The sequence below is a fragment of the Somniosus microcephalus genome, unplaced genomic scaffold (genome assembly GCF_052327205.1).
Source record: "Somniosus microcephalus isolate GS21.2 unplaced genomic scaffold, FLI_Smic_1.0 unresolved_chr1, whole genome shotgun sequence".
Lineage (NCBI taxonomy): Eukaryota > Metazoa > Chordata > Chondrichthyes > Squaliformes > Somniosidae > Somniosus > Somniosus microcephalus.
In genome coordinates, this window is record NW_028225179.1 from 1,172,992 (window position 1) to 1,190,724 (window position 17,733).

The 17,733-nt window shown below is 44.5% G+C and overlaps 2 non-coding genes across 2 annotated transcripts; both read right to left on the bottom strand.

Moving 5' to 3' along the window:
• Positions 1-12,599: 12,599 nt before the first annotated feature.
• trnap-agg (transfer RNA proline (anticodon AGG)) lies at positions 12,600-12,689 on the bottom strand. The gene is given in 2 exon segments: positions 12,600-12,635; positions 12,654-12,689. It is a non-coding gene; the product is annotated as a tRNA-Pro (tRNA).
• Positions 12,690-15,855: 3,166 nt separating this feature from the next.
• Positions 15,856-15,945, bottom strand: trnap-agg (transfer RNA proline (anticodon AGG)). The gene is given in 2 exon segments: positions 15,856-15,891; positions 15,910-15,945. It is a non-coding gene; the product is annotated as a tRNA-Pro (tRNA).
• Positions 15,946-17,733: the final 1,788 nt, after the last annotated feature.

Genomic DNA, 17,733 nt, shown 5'->3' on the forward strand with positions numbered 1-17,733 from the left:
TTCACAGATTTACGGTATTTGGAACTGAAACAGAAGTGACAGGAGGAAACATTAATACAGTGAATTTTTATGATCTGTAATGCACTGCCTGAAGGGGTAGTGGAAGCAGATTCAATACTAACATTTAAAAGGTAATTGGATAAACACTTGGAAATATAAAATATGCTGGACTATGGGGAACCCGCAGGGGAGTGGGATTAATTGGTTCACTATTTCAAAGGCTCGATGGGCCGAATGCCCCCTACTGTGCTGTAATATTCTATCATTCTATGATTCTATGTTATCGACCTCCATGGCGTCACCTATAGGCGTGAGATGTAAAGCTCTGCACAACTCTGCTTCAGTGGGACCTTGTTCCCCAGAGATGGGCTGTAATGCGCTGTCTGAGGCCACATTCGCTGCTATTTGCCAGCAGTGGGTTATTGAAGAGAGCTGCTTTCCGCGGCCTCACTCATTCTGGGCTCTGGAAAACAGCAACAAAATGATAGATTTGCTGCCGTGTCTCAAATTCAGCTTAAAACAGTTATTATTAACCGAGGCAGCCCTGCAGGATCTTATAATGATCTCTCACAAATCAACTGAAGCCAGTGAGAATGTGAATATCATTTTGCTTTTCCAAAATAAACGGTGTGACATTCATTGTAGAAACACGGAGAGAGCCTGGTGTGGCTCACTGCGGAAACATCCATGTCACAGCGAACCAGCTCTCCTGCAACCAGTGCGGCCTCCCATCCGTCCTTTCGGGGCCTAGTCTGCTAAGATGAATTCAGATTTCCATGAAGCCAGTCTCAGTATTCTATATATTTTTGATGTGCTTGCTATCCGACCGCAGGGTAAATGTTGGGAATATCAACCGGGCCCAGCTGGCAATGTTTGCATCACATTTGTGTTCATTCGTTGAAAACTGAAACTGTGAGACAATAAGATAAAAATTACTAGATCGTTATTGGAACCATCAATTATTTGAGCTGACAGCTGACCTTGTCAACCGATTGTGCCACAGAGACACAACCCTTTCCAAACTGAAACACCGAGCTACAACCTCAGGTTACAGCGACCAATATGGATCGATGATGTATTACAAATTACTTTCAGTCTGATTTAGATAAGTGGAGCATTGGAGACTGCACTTTATACATTCTGAATTCCAATGTCCTGTCTGCTCAGCCCGCAGATCTATTCCCATTCCCAGCCCTCTTTCACATTTCGATGAGGTCCATCCTATAACCAAGTTTGCTGATGGCATTAAGTTAGGTGGCACAGTAAGTAGTGTAGGTGGGAGCAGAAAGTTCCAAAGGAACATTGATAGATTAAGTGAGTGGGCAAAACTGTGGCCGATGGAGTTCAACGTGGAGAACTGTGAGATCATCCACTTTAGACCTGAGTAATACAAATCAGAGTATATTCAAAAAGGTGAGGAGTTAGCAACTCTGGAGGAGCAGAAAATATTAAAACTCCACGTAGAGTAATTACTTCAAACTACTGGACAGGTACAACATAAAATGAAAGGTTCATGGAATTGTAGCCTTCATATCAAGTTGGCGGTAATACAGAGTGGTGGAAGTTCTGCTGGACGTCTACAGGAAAGATATGGAAATGGTACAGGGGGAGTCGTAGTCTTCGTGTTAAGCATGAAATCACTACAATGGTAAGAGAGGATATAATGAGAGATAAGCAGGCTATGGAGACTTTATGGGTAGAATTAAGAGCTAGGAAAAGATTGAAGACTGCAGTGGAAGTTGGGTAGAGGCCCCCTGGTCGCAGCTGTGAAATGTTAGATTTTATAAATGCAGAAATTAGACAAGCGTGTAGGAAAAGCAGAGTGGTTTTAATGGAGGATTTAAATTTTCCTATAGATAGCGATAAGCAGACTAGCACCTGTCAGATAGTTAATTAATTTATTGATTGCATCCGGAATAGTTTTCTACAACAATATGCCTTAGAAAAATCAGGCGGGCAGGCCATATTTGATTTAGTAATGAGTAACGAGTCAGAATTATTCAACAGACTAAAGGTGCATGAACATTTATTTAATAGTGATCATAACATGATCGAGTTCAACGTAGTGTTTGAAAGGAAGAAACGCGAAACAACTACTAAGATTCTAGATTTGGGTGGGGCCGACTTCAACGGGATGAGGGAGAGACTGTCCACATTAAACTGGGCAAATCTGTTAATAGGTAAAATGACAGAAGATCAGTGGGAGGTGTTCAAAATAAATTTAACATGGTACAGAATCAGTTTATACCGCTGAGGGGCAAGAACTCTACTGGACAAAAAAACAGGCATGGACGACTAAAGAGGTAAGAGACAGACAGCGGTAAAATAAAATAAAAAGCGTACAAAAATGCTAAACATAGCACAGATCCTGGCGAATGGGAAAGATACAAAGCACAGATAATAAGAGCAGATAGTAAGAGCTACAAAGAGGGAGTATGAACAGAAAGAGACTGGTGAAATGGGCAGACACATGGCAGATGAAAGTTAACGTAGGTAACTGCAAATGGATGTATTTTGGTCGGAAGAATGAGGAGAGGCAATGTAAACTAAATGGTACTAATTTAATGGGGCCGATTATTTCCTTTTATCGGCTCCCTCTGGAGATCACTGGCCCCTAAATTGCTCACAATGCTCTCCCCTGCAATTTATTAACCAGCTCTAAATGGTACAATTATAAAGAAGGTGCAGGAACAGGGAGACATTGGGTGTGTGCACACAGATCTTTGAAGGTGGGAGGACAAGGTGAGAAGGATGTTAGAAATGATTTGGGTTCCTTTCTTTTATTAATAGATGATTAGAGCATAAAAGCAAGGAAATTATGCTAAACATGTATAAAGCACTGGTGAGGCCTCAGCTGGAGTATTGCGTTCAATTCTGGGCACCACACTTTAGGAAAGAACTCAAGGCCTTGTAGAGAGTCTAGAATAGAGTTACTGGAATTGTACCAGGGATGGGGGACCTCATTTATGCGAAGAGACTGGAGAAGTTGGGATTTTTCTCCTTAGAGCAGTGAATGTCAAGAAGATTGTTGATAGATATGTTCAAAATTAAGAATGGTTTTGATAGAGATAAAAAAAGGAGAAACCTTAAAAATGTCAAATTAAATATGATAAAACCCTCCCAGGCACAGTTGGGGGTGATATTTGGTTTATGAGATGGACGCCTTACCACTTGACCACCGCGCAGTACTCAGAGCTTGAGTTGAGGTTGAGGGAAAACAGAACAGACACTTGTATACAGCAATAAAACGAGATAGTGGAGCCGGCAAATAACCGCCTCATTTAGATGAATCCTTTAATAAAACCTTTCAGAGAATCACAGAATCATACATCACAGAATGAGGCATTTGCCCCATCGTGCTCTTGAAAGAGCAATCTAATTATTCCCAGCTCTTTCGCCATACCCCTGCACAATTTTCCAATTCAAGTATTTATCCAATTCCCTTTTGAAACTTACTATTGAAGCTGCATCCACCACCATTTCAGGCAGAGCATTACAGATTATAATAACTCGTAATGTAAAAAAGAAAAACTCCTCATCTCCCCTCTGGTTATTTTGCCAATTACATTTCGACTGTTGTCCTCTGGGTCTTGCCAGGACTGGAGAATTTTGGCTCTGAGGAAAGATTGGATAGGCTGGAGTTGCTTTCTTTGGAACAGAGGAGGCGGAGGTGAGACTTAATTCAGGTGTATAAAATAATGAGGGGCCGAGCTAGAGTGGATAGGAAGCATCCGTTTCAGTTCGCAGAGAGGTTAATAACAAGGAGGAATAGATTTAAAGTAATTGGTAGAAGAATTAGAGGGAAGTTGGGGAGAACTTTTTTCACCCAAAGGGTGGTGGGGGTCTGTAACTCTCTACCTGAAATGGTGGTAGAGCAGGAACCCACGTCATATTTGAAAAGTACTTGGATATTCACTTGATGTGCCGTAAACTGCAAGGCTACGGACCAATAGCTGGAAAGTGGGATTAGGCTGGGTCGGTCTTTCAGCCAGAGCCTATCACCCTCCTTCTGTGCTGTAAATTTCTAAGGTTCTTTGAGTCTAAGAGGTACTGAGTTCTCCTAGGTGTCCTGGGCATAGCTGTGTCCGACAGCCAACATCACAGTGGGATCTTGCTGTGCAGAAATCGGCTGCCGTGTTTCCTATATTATAAGCAGTGACTACGCTTCAAAAGGTACTTCATTTTCTGTAAAGCAATTAAAAAAAATCACCATTGATGGGATGTGGGTGTCGCTGGCAACATCAGAATTTATTGCACATCCCTAATTGCCCTTGAAAAGGTGGTGATGAGCGCCTTTTTGAAACACTGCAGTCCGTGAGGTGAAGGTACCCACGTTGCTTTTAGGGATGGAGATCCCGGATTTTGACCCAGCGACAATGAAGGAACGATGATATATTTCCAAGTCAGGATGTTGCATTCCTTGGACGGGAACTTGCAGCTGGAGGTGTTCCCATGCACTAACTGCTCTTGTCCTTCTAGGAGGTACAGGTCGCGGTTTTGGGAGGTGCGGTGGAAGAAGATTTGGCACTTGTGTAGCGCGCTAGTTACTTACAACATATCAGCCCAAGCCTGAATGTTGTGCAAGCCTTGCTGCATGCAGGCCAGGATTGCTTCATTATCTGATAAGACGAGAATGGAACTGAACTTTGTGCAATCATCGCTGAACATCCCCAGGTCTGACCTTATGATAGAAGGAAGGTCATTGATGAAGCAGGTGAAGATTAACTCCTGCAGTGATGTCCCGGTGCTGACATGATACGCCTCCAACATCCACAAGCATCTTCCTTTATGCTAGGTATGTCTCCAACAGTCGACTTTCCCCTGTGTCCACCCACAAGTTCCATTGACTTCAATTTTACTCGGGCTCCTTGATGCAACACTTGGTCTAATGCTGTTTTGCTGCTAAGAGCAATCACTCTCACCTCGCCTTTAGAATTCAGCTCCTTTGTCCATGTTAGAATCAAGGCTGTAATGTGGTCTGGAACCTAGTGGTCCTGTCGGGACTCAAACTGAGCATTGGTGAGCAACTGGGACGTCCGACGGTCGTGAAAGGTGCTATAGCAGTGCAAGTTCTCTTTTTTACTGTTTAAAAACTACTAACATATGCGTGATGTTTATTTGTAGGAACAGATGGTCATCGAGCTGAAACCTTAACTCTGCCTTCCTCTCCCCACAGATCCTGCCAGGATGTCCCAGGATGGCCCGTTTATAAATGTTGATATTAAATAAATGGTTCCTTCTGCAGTGGGGAAAAAGTTAAAGTGACATCGCTGGCAGTTTCACTGAATGGTGTAATAAAGAAAATAATCTAACAAGTCATTGCAGTAGTAAGCTTTTTCTAAATTGCTGAACTGGCAGTTGAGATAACCTAAGCGGCAGTGTTAGAACTGCATACTGTGTCACTTACAGACAATTGCAAATAGTCAGATGTGGAAACCATAAGAGGCCTAGAGGATGTAAGTTCTGTTCTGGCAGGAAAGTAAAACAATGAGTTGGAAGTAAAGAGGCCTAGAGAGGCAGGAAAGGAGGACAATGAGTCAGAAGTACAATGTTGATGAGACCCTATCTGGCATAAGCAAAGATCATAGGTGCAACAACAGCGTGGGGGATAACGGGCATAAAGGTTTACGATAATAAAAGTGGTACTTTAATGTTATGCAGCATAGGCAAACAATCAGTGAAAATGCATACGGCCAAGGTCCAATCAGGTGGCAGGAATGAATTCTGAGCGAGCAGGACATATGTGTTTTAATGTATAAAAATGTAGTGTTTGCTGTACCAATTTGGTGAAGTCTGGCTAAGACAGAGCAGATTGTCTCCCCACCAGTGTAATAAAGAAGACTTGATTATCGATCCGAAAACCTTGTGTCAAGTGTTTGTTTAAAATGCTCCACATCTATTGGCATCATGAACAGGATCCTCATGGACGGGAAGCATGGGCGAGTGAAGCTGAGCCAAAAACGTGAGTACTTTAAAAAGCCACATACAGTTAGGGCAAGGCAACACCGTCTCATGTCCACCGCCCCCTTTTGAATCAAAGAAATAAAATATTTGAATCGATATGTCAAGCGGTCTTGGGGTGCAGGTGAAATGCGCGGAAGTGTAGGCGTGGTATGTGTTGCAAGTAGTGCGTTAACTTTGGAGAAAAAGTCTAAAGCATAACTCTGACAACTCGAGTTGCAAGCAATGCAGAAAGTTTAAGCATACCTCTGACAACTCCAGTTGCAAGTAGTGCTCAGAATACATCTGACAACAAATTACCCGAACAAAATTGTTGCCAGGATGGACTCACTCTGTGAGAGTAAATAAGGGAGGTACCTCTGAGAACTGCGTTTGCAAGTAACATCTCACTCTGCGAGAGTAAAGCAAAGATGGTACCTCTGACAACTGTAGTTTCAAGTACTGTCTCACTCTGCGAGAGTAAAGTACGGGACGTACTGCTGACAACAATTAACCATGGAAAGTGAAAAACTCGAGTGGGGACCAGTGGGGTCTCTGACACGCTATTTAGCGGACAAAAATAAAAGATTAATTGACAAAATTGTTAATAACCATTGGCAACCGAATGACCCACCAGCCAAACAAAGAGAATGGTAAGCTAAAGAAACAAAATTAAATGAAGAAAAGGCCATCAATTTAGTGGCTCGCGCATATTATGAGTTGGGTAGCCATGCTCGAATTTGGACCAAAAATGGGCGCGAAAATTGTACCGAAGTACCAGTAATGGCAACAGATCCTGTAGCGCCATCAGAGGTGAAAAGAGTATTCAAGGACAGGATAGACTGGGAGGTGCTAAGCGAAAAAGGGGCTGAACATGACCTCGACTATAATGATGGGGATATCCCGCCCCCATATGATGACATAAAAGCGGCACCGATTAAGGTGGAATTTATTCCGGGCACCCCGGCGGTGCCTACACTGGTAGGGGCACCCCCAGGTACCATTACCATCCCAGCAGTACCAGTTCAGATAAAAAACACTTACGTACCTTTCTCCCCAGGAGATAAATTAAAGTTGCTTCAAATACTGCCGGAACTAAAGCCCCGACAGAGTAATGCCATATTCTGACAGAAACTAAGAGAAATGAGAATAGGTCAGAACTTCCAAAACCGGGATGCTGATGGAGTAGTGAGGGCAAAAATGAGTGAAGATATGTGGGGTCAATTACCTCAACAATATAGGGACGGAACATGGTATCAAAATGTAGCCCCTACAAAGCAGCAACGAGATATGGATTATATAGCATTTAGGACCGCAGTTACGCACGTTTTAGGATTTGTACCAGTAAACTAGGGACAAGTCATGGGAATTAGTCAGGGGAAAGGGGAGTCCGCCCATGACTATGGAGAACGGAAGTGGACTAGTTTTGTAGCCCACTCAGGTATAATAGCACCACAACAAGACAATTTGGCATGTTTTTAAATGTACAAGGAAGGGCTGTGTGGTGCCCATCAGGCCATACTGAAAACTGGTTTGGTCACCATGCAGACCTTTGATGAACTGATCAGATGGGCGACCGAGGTAGACAACCAGCAGAAAGTTAAAGTGGCTGCCTTGGAGGAACAGATAGCTGCAGTAAAGGAGATGGCAGAGCTAAGCGATCTCACAACCATCGGATCAAATCATAGCTCTGCAGTACTGCCACATCCAGTCGTGAGTGGTGGTGGACAATTAAACAGTTAACAGGAGGAGGAGGCTCCAAACATACCCCATCCTCAATGATGGTGGAGCCCAGCACGTGAGTGCAAAGACAAGGCTGAAGCATTTGCAACTATCTTCAGCCAGAAGTGCCGAGTGGATGATTCATATCGGCCTCCTACTGAGGTCCCCAGCATCACAGATGCCAGTCTTCAGCCCATTCAATTCACTCCACGTGATGTCAAGAAACGGCTGAAGACACTGGATACTGCAAAGGCTATGGGCCCTGACAACATTACGGCAATAGTACTAAAGACTTGTGCTCCAGAACAAGCTGCGCCCCTAGCCAAGCTGTTCCAGTACAGCTACAACACTGGTATCTACCCGGCAATGTGGAAAATTGCCCAAGTATGTGCTGTCTACAAAAAGCAGTACATATCCGACCCAGCCAATTACCGTCCCATCAGTCTACTCTCAATCATCAGCAAAGTGATGGAAGGTGTCCTTGAGAGTGCCATCAAGCGGCTCTTACTCAGCAATAACCTGCTAACTGACACCCAGTTTGGGCTCCTCCAGGGCCACTCAGCTCCTGACCTCATTACAGCCTTGGTCCAAACATGGACAAAAGAGCTGAACTCAAGAGGTGACGTGAGAGTCACTGCCCTTGACATCAAGGCAGCATTTGATCGAGTATGGCATCAAGGAGCCCTAGCAAAACTGAAGTCAATGGGAATCAAGGGGAAAACTCTCCATTGGTTGGAATCATACCTAGCATAAAGGAAGTTGGCTGTGGTTGTTGGGGGACATTCATCTCAATCACATGACATCACTGCAGGAGTTCCTCAGGGCAGTGTCCTAGGCCCAACCATCTTCAGCTGTTTCATCAATGACCTTCCCTCCATCATAAGGTCAGAAGTGGTGATGTTCGCTGATGATTGCACACTGTTCAGCAACATTCGAGACTCGTTGGATAATGACGCAGTCCATGTCCATATGCAGCAAGACCTGGACAACATTCAGACTTGGGCTGACAAGTGGCAAGTAACATTCGCACCACACAACTGCCACGCAATGACCATCTCCAACAAGCGAGACTCTAACCATCACCCCTTGACATTCAATGGCATTACCATCGCTGAATCCCCCACTATCAACATTCTGGGGGTTACCATTGATCAGAAACTGAACTGGACCAGCCATATAAATACTGTGGCTACAAGAGCAGGCCAGAGGCTGGGAATTCTGCGGCGAGTGTCTCACCTCCTGACTCCCCAAAGCCTTTCCACCATCTACAAGGCACAAGTCAGGAGTGTGATGGAATACTCTCCACTTGCCTGGATGAGTGCAGCTCCAACAACACTCAAGAAGCTCGACACCATTCAAGATAAGGCAGCCCGCTTGATTGGCACTCCATCCACCACCTTCAACATTCACTCACTCCACCACCGGCACATTGTGGCTGCAGTGTGTACCATCTGCAAGATGCGCTGCAGCAACTCGCCAAAGCTCCTTCAACAGCACCTTCCAAACCTGTGACCTCTACCACTTAGAAGGACAAGGGCAGCAGACGCATCGGAATATCACCACCTACAAGTTCCCCACCAAGCCACACACCATCCGTACTTGGACCTGTATCGCCGTTCCTTCACTGCCGCTGGGCCAAAATCCTGGAACTCCCTTCCGAACAGCATTGTGGGAGTACCTACACCATATGGACTGCACCGGTTCAAGAAGGCGGCTCATCACCATCTTCTCAAGGGCAATTGGGGATAGGCACTAAATGCAGGCCAACCAGCCAGCGACGCCCACATCCCATCAATGAATAATTTAAAAAAAAGTCTGCATTAAATGCAATAGGATTTGGCACAAGAGTTATGAGTGGTCAGTTGTTAATCACGTCTTTTTGCGAGCAGTTTCCTTCAATCTGCTCACAATTCTCCCCATAAAAAGTGGTTCAGTATCATCAGCGGCCGCGTGGCCTAATGGATAAAGTTTCTGACTTCGGTTGCGAATTTTACAGTTATCAGAAAATTGCAGGTTCGAGTTCTGTCGCGGTCGTTTAATTAACTAGGCGACACTTTTTCTGTTCTGAATCTCTCTTCAAACCGACCATTTCTAACAGTCCCTCAACTGAAGCAGCGGAAGGACTTTTGCTTACATTAAGCTGATTGTACATTTTCAACATTGTAGATCTGTGTGCACGGGCAGGATAAGCAGTGAAGTGGACTTTCTTTCAGGGTATTTCTGCCCAGATGCAAAAAGCAGGAAATGGAATGACTGAGAGCAGTGAATGGTTGAGAGGAGGTGGCCGAGAAATTAAGGCGATGGACTGTTAATTTAGTTGTGCTCTGTACACGAGGGTTCGGATCCCATCCTCATCGTTATTACGTCTGATACTGGTACACTTTCCGAGCATTTAACTGAATCTTGCTTAAAATAAGCTTTCAAATGCAACATCGTCAGAACCGCTCTGATGCTCCTGGTCTGTGCCGCTTGCATTACTCATATGCTGTTAAAATTAAAAGAGACCACTGAATTCTTCAACTTCTTGAATGAAGGTGGAGCAGTGATCGCGATTCGGAGATTGTCAAACTCCTCCTTTCTTCTGCTGAGATTGTCACCGAATGAAAGAGTAGCGGGAACAGAGGCAAATGATAAGGGAGCAGAAACACAAATTTCTCCTTTAGGGGACAATGTAATTTCAAAAATATTTATCAACCTTAATGACGAGATTTTCTGTTTTGGTGTCTTTGGTTGCGATATAAATAATGGGCGAGACATCCTCGTTCTTTTCGGCATACTCTCATGGGATCGGAGGGCCCGGTTTAACGTCTTACTAGAAAGACGGAGGCACCAACAGTGCAGCACTACCTCATTACTGCACTGGGGTGTCTGCCTGGATTATCTGCTCAAGTCTCTGGAGTGGTGCTTGACTTTGCTGCCGCTGAGCCACGGCTGACACCTACACTCATTTCATTTGACTGGCGAGAAATGACGGAGATAAAGGGAAAAATTATAATGGAGTAAACCTTCAATTTGTCATCCAACAGAAAAGCGGTCATCGTAATTGGCCGCCTGTTATAGAAACAGTCCGATTTATGTTGCCATCGATTTCATAAGCATTGAAAATCAGGCCTGTCTAAAATGGAATGGGTCGTGGTCAGTTGTTCATCAATCTGGGTCTGTTTAAAACGGGAGTGCTCACAGTCCCGGATCATTCTGTGACTGTTTAAAATGGCAGAGCTCACAGTCCCGTGTCATTCCGTTTTTTTTAAAGTGGAGCGATTTCAGCTTTCATGACCGAGGTGTTGAGTTTAACTAAATGCGGCAGGGTTCGTCAGGGCTTTGAACGCGAGACCTCTCGCACTTTAAGCCACGGAAATTCCCTTAGCGAGAATCATACCCCTAAACCAACGAGCCGCCGATGTTTTGTTTCGATTTGCATTGCGATTCCCTGCGCTGGTGCAACCCCAGCTCGCAGAAGTCCTGTTCATTCAGTTAAAATGTTTAACTTTTCCTCAATCCGCTTCTTTTTGCGAGCAGTTTCCTTGAATCTGCTCACAATTCTCCCCATAAAAAGACACCCAGCAGTATCAGCGGCTGGGTGGCCTAATGGATAAGGCGTCTGACTTCGGTTATGTGTTATTCAGTCATCAGAAGATTACAGGTTCGAGTCCTGCCGCAGTCGTTTAATTAACTGGGCGACACTTTTTCTGTTCCGAATCTGGCTTCAAACCGACCATTTTTGACAGTCCCTCAACTGAAGCAGTGGAAGGCCTTTTGCTTACATTAAGCTGATTGTACATTTTCAACATTGTAGATCTGGGTGCACGGGCAGGATAAGCGGTGAAGTGGACTTTCTTTCAGGGTATTTCTGCTTAGATGCAAAAAGCAGGAAATGGAATGGCTGAGAGCGGTATATGGTTGAGTCGAGGTGGCCGAAAGGTTAAGGCGATAGACTGTTAATCTATTGCCGATCTGTACGCGAGGGTTCAGCTCCCATTCTCGTCATTATTACGTTTGATACTGGTACAATTTCCGAGCATTTAACTGAATCTTGCCTAAAATAAGCTTTCAAATGCAATTTCGTCAGAGTCGCTCTGGTGCTCCTGGTCTGTGCCCCATGCATTACTCATATCTTGTTAAAATTAAAAGAGACCACTGCAATTCTTCAACTTCTTGAATGAAGTTGGAGCAGTGATCGCGATTCGGAGATTGTCGAACTCCTCCTTTCTTCTGCTGAGATTGTCACCGAATTAAAGAGTAGCGGGACCAGAGCCAAATGATTAGGGAGCAGAAACATAAATTTCTCCTTTAGGAGGCAATGTAATTTCAAAAATATTTATCAACCTTAATGACGAGATTTTCTGCTTTAGTGTCTTTGGTTGAGATATAAATAATGGGCGAGACATCCTCGTTCTTTTCGGCATACTCTCATGGGATCCGAGGGCCCGGTTTAACGTCTTACTAGAAAGACGGAGGCACCAACAGTGCAGCACTACGTCATTACTGCACTGGAGTGTCAGCATGGATTATGTGCTCAAGTCTCTGGAGTGGTGCTTGACTTTGCTGCCGCTGAGCCACGGCTGACACCTAGACTCAGTTCATTTGGCTGGAGAGAAATGACGGAGATAAAGGGAAAAATTACAATGGAGTAAACTTTCAATTTGTCACCCAACAGAAAAGCGGGCATCGTAATCGGCCGCCTGTTATAGAAACAGTCCGATATATGTTGCCATCGATTTCATAAGCATTGAAAATCACGCCTGTCTATAATGGAATGGGTCGTGGTCAGTTGTTAATCACTCTGGGTCTGTTTAAAAACAGAGTGCTCACAGTCCCGGATCATTCTGTTTCTGTTTGAAATGGCAGAGCTCACAGTCCCGAATCATTCCCTTTTTTTTAAAGGAGAACGATTTCAGTTTTCATGACCGAGGTGTTGAATTCAACTAAATGTGACGGGGCTCGTCCGGGATTTGAACCCGGGACCTCTCGCAATTTAAGCCATGGAAATTCCCTAAGCGAGAATCATACCCCTAGACCAACGAGCCGCCGATGTTATGGTTTAAGTTGCATTGCGATTCCCTGCGCTGGTGCAAACCCAGCTCGCAGAAGTCCTGTTCATTCAGTTAAAATGTTTAACTTTTCCTCAATCCGCTTCTATTTGCGAGCAGTTTCCTTGAATCTGCTCACAATTCTCCCCATAAAAAGAAGCTCAGCAGCATCTGCGGCTGCGTGGCATAATGGGTAAGGCGTCTGAATTCGGTTAGCGAGTTTTTCAGTTATCAGAAGATTACAGGTTCGAGTCCTGCTGCGGTCGTTTAATTAACTGCGCGACACTTCTTCTGTTCCGAATCTGGCTTCAAACCGACAATTTTTGACAGTCCCTCAACTGAAGCAGTGAAAGGCCTTTTGCTTACATTAAGCTGATTGTACATTTTCAACATTGTAGATCTGGGTGCACGGGCAGGTTAAGCGGTGAAGTGGACTTTCTTTCAGGGTATTTCTGCTTAGATGCAAAAAGCAGGAAATGGATAGGCTGAGAGCAGTATATGGTTGAGTCGAGGTGGCCGAAAGGTTAAGGCTGTTAATCTATTGCCGATCTGTACGCGAGGGTTCAGCTCCCATTCTCGTCATTATTACGTTTGATACTGGTACAATTTCCGAGCATTTAACTGAATCTTGCCTAAAATAAGCTTTCAAATGCAATTTCGTCAGAGTCGCTCTGGTGCTCCTGGTCTGTGCCCCATGCATTACTCATATCTTGTTAAAATTAAAAGAGACCACTGCAATTCTTCAACTTCTTGAATGAAGTTGGAGCAGTGATCGCGATTCGGAGATTGTCGAACTCTTCCTTTCTTCTGCTGAGATTGTCACCGAATGAAAGAGTAGCGGGACCAGAGCCAAATGATTAGGGAGCAGAAACATAAATTTCTCCTTTAGGAGGCAATGTAATTTCAAAAATATTTATCAACCTTAATGACGAGATTTTCTGTTTTAGTGTCTTTGGTTGAGATATAAATAAGGGGCGAGACATCCTCGTTCTTTTCGGCATACTCTCATGGGATCGGAGGACCCGGTTTAACGTCTTACTAGAAAGACGGAGGCACCAACAGTGCAGCACTACCTCATTACTGCACTGGGGTGTCTGCCTGGATTATCTGCTCAAGTCTCTGGAGTGGTGCTTGACTTTGCTGCCGCTGAGCCACGGCTGACACCTAGACTCAGTTCATTTGGCTGGAGAGAAATGACGGAGATAAAGGGAAAAATTACAATGGAGTAAACTTTCAATTTGTCACCCAACAGAAATGGGGGCATCGTAATCGGCCGCCTGTTATAGAAACAGTCCGATTTATGTTGCCATCGATTTCATAAGCATTGAAAATCAGGCCTGTCTATAATGGAATGGGTCGTGGTCAGTTGTTAATCACTCTGGGTCTATTTAAACCGGGAGTGCTCACATTCCCGGATCATTCTGTTTCTGTTTAAAATGGCAGAGCTCACAGTCCCGATTAATTCCGTATTTTTTAAAGTAGAACGGTTTCAGCTTTCATGACCGAGGTGTTGAGTTTAACTAGATGCGGCGGGGCTCAGTCCGGGATTTGAACCCGGGACGTCTCGCATTTTAAGCCACGGAAATTCCCTAAGCGAGAGTCATACCCCTAGACCAACGAACCACCGATGCTCTGCTTCAAGTTGCATTGCGATTCCCTGCGCTGGTGCAAACCCAGCTCGCAGAAGTCCTGTTCATTCAGTTAAAATGTTTAACTTTTCCTCAATCCGCTTCTTTTTGCGAGCAGTTTCCTTGAATCTGCTTACAATTCTCCCCATAAAAAGACAACCAGCAGTATCAGCGGCTGCGTGGACTAATGGATAAGGCGTCTGACTTCGGTTATGAGTTATTCAGTCATCAGAAGATTGCAGGTTCGAGTCCTGCCGCAGTCGTTTAATTAACTGGGCGACACTTTTTCTGTTCCGAATCTGGCTTCAAACCGACCATTTTTGACAGTCCCTCAACTGAAGCAGTGGAAGGCCTTTTGCTTACATTAAGCTGATTGTACATTTTCAACATTGTTGATCTGGGTGCACGGGCAGGATAAGCGGTGAAGTGGACTTTCTTTCAGGGTATTTCTGCTTGGATGCACAAAGCAGGAAATGAAATGGCTGAGAACAGTATATGGTTGAGTCGAGGTGGCCGAAAGGTTAAGGCGATAGACAGTTAATCTATTGCCGATCTGTACGCGAGGGTGCAGCTCCCATCCTCGTCGTTATTACGTTTGATACTGGTACACTTTCCGAGCATTTAACTGAATCTTGTCTAAAATAAGCTTTCAAATGCAATTTCGTCAGAGGCGCTCTGGTGCTCCTGGTCTGTGCCCCATGCATTACTCATATCTTGTTAAAATTAAAAGAGACCACTGCAATTCTTCAACTTCTTGAATGAAGTTGGAGCAGTGATCGCGATTCGGAGATTGTCGAACTCCTCCTTTCTTCTGCTGAGATTGTCACCGAATTAAAGAGTAGCGGGACCAGAGCCAAATGATTAGGGAGCAGAAACATAAATTTCTCCTTTAGGAGGCAATGTAATTTCAAAAATATTTATCAACCTTAATGACGAGATTTTCTGCTTTAGTGTCTTTGGTTGAGATATAACTAATGGGCGAGACATCCTCGTTCTTTTCGGCATACTCTCATGGGATCCGAGGGCCCGGTTTAACGTCTTACTAGAAAGACGGAGGCACCAACAGTGCAGCACTACGTCATTACTGCACTGGAGTGTCAGCCTGGATTATGTGCTCAAGTCTCTGGAGTGGTGCTTGACTTTGCTGCCGCTGAGCCACGGCTGACACCTAGACTCAGTTCATTTGGCTGGAGAGAAATGACGGAGATAAAGGGAAAATTACAATGGAGTAAACTTTCAATTTGTCACCCAACAGAAAAGCGGGCATCGTAATCGGCCGCCTGTTATAGAAACAGTCCGATATATGTTGCCATCGATTTCATAAGCATTGAAAATCACGCCTGTCTATAATGGAATGGGTCGTGGTCAGTTGTTAATCACTCTGGGTCTGTTTAAAAAGAGAGTGCTCACAGTCCCGGATCATTCTGTTTCTGTTTGAAATGGCAGAGCTCACAGTCCCGGATCATTCCCTTTTTTTTAAAGGAGAACGATTTCAGTTTTCATGACCGAGGTGTTGAATTCAACTAAATGTGACGGGGCTCGTCCGGGATTTGAACCCGGGACCTTTCGCAATTTAAGCCATGGAAATTCCCTAAGCGAGAATCATACCCCTAGACCAACGAGCCGCCGATGTTATGGTTTAAGTTGCATTGCGATTCCCTGCGCTGGTGCAAACCCAGCTCGCAGAAGTCCTGTTCATTCAGTTAAAATGTTTAACTTTTCCTCAATCCGCTTCTTTTTGCGAGCAGTTTCCTTGAATCTGCTCACAATTCTCCCCATAAAAAGAAGCTCAGCAGCATCTGCGGCTGCGTGGCATAATGGGTAAGGCGTCTGAATTCGGTTAGCGAGTTTTTTAGTTATCAGAAGATTACAGGTTCGAGTCCTGCTGCGGTCGTTTAATTAACTGCGCGACACTTCTTCTGTTCCGAATCTGGCTTCAAACCGACAATTTTTGACAGTCCCTCAACTGAAGCAGTGAAAGGCCTTTTGCTTACATTAAGCTGATTGTACATTTTCAACATTGTAGATCTGGGTGCACGGGCAGGATAAGCGGTGAAGTGGACTTTCTTTCAGGGTATTTCTGCTTAGATGCAAAAAGCAGGAAATGGATAGGCTGAGAGCAGTATATGGTTGAGTCGAGGTGGCCGAAAGGTTAAGGCTGTTAATCTATTGCCGATCTGTACGCGAGGGTTCAGCTCCCATTCTCGTCATTATTACGTTTGATACTGGTACAATTTCCGAGCATTTAACTGAATCTTGCCTAAAATAAGCTTTCAAATGCAATTTCGTCAGAGTCGCTCTGGTGCTCCTGGTCTGTGCCCCATGCATTACTCATATTTGTTAAAATTAAAAGAGACCAGTGCAATTCTTCAACTTCTTGAATGAAGTTGGAGCAGTGATCGCGATTCGGAGATTGTCGAACTCCTCCTTTCTTCTGCTGAGATTGTCACCGAATGAAAGAGTAGCGGGACCAGAGCCAAATGATTAGGGAGCAGAAACATAAATTTCTCCTTTAGGAGGCAATGTAATTTCAAAAATATTTATCAACCTTAATGACGAGATTTTCTGTTTTAGTGTCTTTGGTTGAGATATAAATAAGGGGCGAGACATCCTCGTTCTTTTCGGCATACTCTCATGGGATCGGAGGACCCGGTTTAACGTCTTACTAGAAAGACGGAGGCACCAACAGTGCAGCACTACCTCATTACTGCACTGGGGTGTCTGCCTGGATTATCTGCTCAAGTCTCTGGAGTGGTGCTTGACTTTGCTGCCGCTGAGCCACGGCTGACACCTAGACTCAGTTCATTTGGCTGGAGAGAAATGACGGAGATAAAGGGAAAAATTACAATGGAGTAAACTTTCAATTTGTCACCCAACAGAAATGCGGGCATCGTAATCGGCCGCCTGTTATAGAAACAGTCCGATTTATGTTGCCATCGATTTCATAAGCATTGAAAATCAGGCCTGTCTATAATGGAATGGGTCGTGGTCAGTTGTTAATCACTCTGGGTCTATTTAAACCGGGAGTGCTCACATTCCCGGATCATTCTGTTTCTGTTTAAAATGGCAGAGCTCACAGTCCCGATTAATTCCGTATTTTTTAAAGTAGAACGGTTTCAGCTTTCATGACCGAGGTGTTGAGTTTAACTAGATGCGGCGGGGCTCAGTCCGGGATTTGAACCCGGGACGTCTCGCATTTTAAGCCACGGAAATTCCCTAAGCGAGAGTCATACCCCTAGACCAACGAACCACCGATGCTCTGCTTCAAGTTGCATTGCGATTCCCTGCGCTGGTGCAAACCCAGCTCGCAGAAGTCCTGTTCATTCAGTTAAAATGTTTAACTTTTCCTCAATCCGCTTCTTTTTGCGAGCAGTTTCCTTGAATCTGCTCACAATTCTCCCCATAAAAAGACA